Raw genomic sequence first — 4,152 nt, forward strand, 5'->3', positions numbered from 1 at the left:
GTGAAGGTTTGATAACAGTGATATTAACACCAACAAATAACAATAGCATTTACTATTGGCTAAAGACTTTCTGTATTATTCCAATCCCTTTCAGCCATGCATGCCCAATGAACAGATTGGAAGATGAATGCAGGGGAGGTTAAGGAGTTTGCAGAAAGTCATTGAGCTGGTAAGTGGCTGAGCTTATGCTGTGAGCTTTTGTTCTCACCCCAGTGTGATTTGCCTCCCTTGACTCAGGTCTGTGGGCCTCCAGAGTCTTGGCACAGATAATGTGAAAATCCTGTCCGAGGTCTCACACAGCTACTAACCGATGTTCTTGGGACATATTAAATAAATGATGACTGGCATGTTCAGTTGAGTTGAATTAAGATTTTTCCTAGTGTTCTGGAAAGATTGTGAAAATAAAGCCATGGTCCTGTCCTTGAAATATTTATTTAACAGGCAATGCTCATTACCATCACACAATTGCACACTTGAGTGTCAAGAGGCATAAGTCGGATTCCATCTTATCGTTAACCAAAACTGATTAAATGGTTTTTCAAGATCATTATTGTAGCCGTGAAAACGATAAAACAACCTCTTGTCAAAAACTTGATTAAACTCTGCATGAACCAGTTTTCTTTTGTTCTTATCAGGCTTAAATATTTACTGCGTATTCTTACTTGAGCCATGGCCTGTGTTGGTGTTTTTCGGTTATGCACTCACAGTGCGTCACAATGCATGGAATAACGCCATGTGTTCCGTCACAGCACCCGCTTTCCTGCGCCCCTGCCATCGCGGATACAGCCGAGCCCTGCGGTTAAGCTCCGCCCAGCCCAGGGACAAACGGCCTCTCCCAAAGGCGCAGTACCAGCTCCAGCCCAAGTCATTGCGGAGGGCGCCGACCAGGGGACGTCTGCGACCTCGTGCGCTGCGCAGTTCGTCAGCGCTGACAGCAGGGGGCGCGCTACCTTGGCAAAGAAAGCATCCGGCGTCCCCCGCCCCGCCCCCAGCGCCCGCCTGCGCCATGAGGGGCGGGTACCCGGACGCAGCGGCGCAGAGCCGTGGGTTGCGGAGACAACCGCGAGCGATGGGTTGTTCCGGCGAGGCTGCTCCGGCCAGGGCCCCGCGACGCCGCGTTGCGCTGTCGCCTCGCAGCCCAGGGCTCCCTGACAGCGAGGAGAAAGCCCTGGCTCCCTGGGCGGGGCCCGCTTGGTCACTGTAACCCGGTCGTTACCGCCGTCAGTGTGACGGCGGTCGGAGAGAGAGAGTCGTCGGAGCGCAGTGTGGCTGCCATGTGGGGGCGCCCTCGGGGAGGTGCTGGCGGCGTTGGGGGGCGCCCCGGGCCACCGCGTGGCCTCAGAGAGCCGCGCCGATCCGCGGCGCTCCAGCCCCCGTGGCCTGCTCCGGACTTGGCCGCGAGACTCAGGGCGGGCGGCCTGGGGCCTTGGAGAGGTGAAAGAGGTGATAGGGACTCTGGGGCCACCTGCCTCTCTCACCGCAACCCACGAATACCCTGGTGATTTGCAGAAGAGGGAGACAGAGTCGGGGCCCAAAGCATCTGAAGACCGCGCTGGCGGGACGAAGCCTTAGGGAGGAGATGACAAGGCGGCACTCGTGTCTGAAAGCGCGTTGCTCCTCCGCGTGCGTACGGGGACGCGCCTGGCCGCAGCTCCACCTGGAGGCTGCAGGACGGACCGGTTTGCCGGGAAGGCGGCCCCAGATGACACTGATGTGCTGGGGGCCTGCGATGTGGATTGGAGACAAACATGGTGGGCGGAACGGAAAGCCATGCACCGTCACTAGAGCCATTTGGGGGGAGAATGGACGTGCCTGCGGAGAGAATAAAGGCCCAGGGAGAGCCCGGTGCCAACCTGGGAGGTGAGCAGAGTGGTGTGAACACCCCCATTTTACAGATGAAGTGAGGGAGACGTTCAGATGCTTAACGACTGGTTCAATATTCCATACTTAATAAGGCGCAGATGGACACTCTCAACATAAAATGTGGGTCATCTCTTTATTATTTTATGTGTATTGGCTAACAGTGATCAGCCATGTAAGAATAAATTCTAATTGTAAAATCTTCAAACAGTGTAGACATGGAGAGAATCCCTTCTTAGAGTTTGCCCTTGTCAGGCATGTGTGGAGAAGCATCCTGGGGCGGCCTTAACAAACTGCCACGGATTGCGCTGGTGACAACAGCAGAAACGCATCCTCTCCCAGTGCAGGAGGCTGGACGCCCACATTCAAGAGCTCGGAAGGGCTGGCTCCTCCTAGAGACTCTGCAGAAGACCCTGTTCCCTGCCTCTCAGCTTCTGCTGCTGACAGCAATTGCTGTTGTCCAATGGCTTGTAGCTGTGTCACTCCAGCCATTGCCTCCATCTGTCCACAGCCTTCTCTCTTCATCTTAGAGAGGGGATCTTGCTCTGTCACTCAGGCTGGAGTGCAGTGGTGCAATCACGGCTCACTGCAGCCTCGACCTCCTGGGCTTAAGCAACCCTCTTGCCTCAGCTTCCCCAGTAGCTGAGACTACAGGCGTATACCACCATCTTGGATAATTTTTAAATTTTGTTTATTTTTGTAGAAACGATGTCTCCCTATGTTGCCCAGGCTAGCCTTGAACTCCTGGGCTAAAGCAATCCTCCTGCCTCTACCTACCAAAGTGCTGGGATTACAGGCATGAGTCACTGATTATATTTACCAGTTCTGATTATATTTACGTAGGCATCCATCAGTCCGCAGGGCTCAGCACCCTCCCAGGGAGATGATGGGTGAGGAAGGAGGTGATGACCCCATCCATGCCAGCCTAGGGTTTAGGCCTGAATCAGAGACAAGTGTAGTCTGAGAGCTTCTGGTCGATCACTGTGTCTAGTGATCCCCAAGCCTAGCTCCACTGAGCAGCTCCAAGAGTGAGGTTGCCTCCCCTCCAGCTGCTCATCCCTGTCTCTCGGGCTGTCCTTCCCTCCTGAGACTCACAGGAAGCAGGTCTCTGCAGCTCCAGGGATGCTGGGGGACAGACAGAGGCTTCTCCACAGTGAGATACAACTATGTTTGTGACCTCCCCACAGGCACAGGACAGCCCTAGACCCGGAAGTGAGCTAACCCCGCTCACTGAGTTAGCTCCTGTAGTAGCCACCCGCCCCTTGCCCCAAGAGCATCTGATGCCCATGCCCAGACTTCAGTGGGCCTGGGTACACTCAGGACCGAGGGACATCCTCATGTGAAGACTCATCCCACAGATACTGATGGAGGATCAGGGATTCCTACTGAGGCCATGTCCCCACTCTGGGCTTTCAGGAATTGACTCTGGGGACACCCTACCCTGGCCTGGCCTCTCCTTTTCTCTGCACAAGTGATGGAAGGGTTTGCAAAGGGCTCAGCAGCAGCCCCTGTGATCTTCCTCTTTTCCATCCCAGCACAAGGTGGGCCTTTCTACTGGCTTCGAATAATGCTTGAGTGTCCATATGACCATCCGAGGGTGGGTCCAAGGTCCCTCTCAGGGTGGCCTGACCTGAGCTGACCTGGACTGCATCTGCTCCTTCCTCTGAGACCTCAACCTCCCCGAATCCTCCAGATGCCCCCAGCACTGACTCCATTCTTGGCCTTGCACCTCCCCTGAGCGGCTAGAGATTCTTCCTTTCATCACTCTTCCCTGCACGGCCTCTCACCATTGCATTTATTAAAAGGCAGAGAATCTGGAGGGTGCCAATCCCGGAGCACAACACCACATCCAACCAGCTGCCCTGAGGCTCATGAGAGGCAAAAGAACTGTGAGCCGCACTGAGCCGAGCCCATTCTTGAAAATGTCCTCAGTAAAGCCTGATTGGTGTCCACACTGCAGGACATTGCTTTGCTTGCATTTGCAGGTGGTGCCAGTGGGGAAAATTGCCCCCAGCCCTGAATATGGGTTTTTGGGAGTGTGAACCAGCTGAACAGATCTGGGGCGGGCAGACTCCCTCTTGTGCTGGTGGACAGCTTGCCTGGTTGGGGTTGTCACTGACCATGTGGAGATGGGATTATGTTGAGTATCACAGAGGCCCTAGACCCGGAAGTGCGCGGGGAGCTTTGCGGAAAGCAGAGTCCAGCTCCTTGACCCTCCTGGCTGTTTGGACGTTCGAGTCCCCCGCAGGGCATTTTCCTCATGGCTGGAGCAGCCTGGCCCTTCTCACTGGA

The 4,152-nt window shown here is 55.0% G+C and overlaps 1 long non-coding RNA gene across 1 annotated transcript; it reads left to right on the forward strand.

Moving 5' to 3' along the window:
• Positions 1–830: 830 nt before the first annotated feature.
• On the forward strand, positions 831–2,068 carry LOC129488382 (uncharacterized). The gene is made up of 2 exons (XR_010114860.1): positions 831–905; positions 1,510–2,068. It is a non-coding gene; the product is annotated as an uncharacterized lncRNA (long non-coding RNA).
• The last annotated feature ends 2,084 nt before the right edge of the window (positions 2,069–4,152 follow it).

Source organism: Symphalangus syndactylus, chromosome 1 (genome assembly GCF_028878055.3).
Source record: "Symphalangus syndactylus isolate Jambi chromosome 1, NHGRI_mSymSyn1-v2.1_pri, whole genome shotgun sequence".
Lineage (NCBI taxonomy): Eukaryota > Metazoa > Chordata > Mammalia > Primates > Hylobatidae > Symphalangus > Symphalangus syndactylus.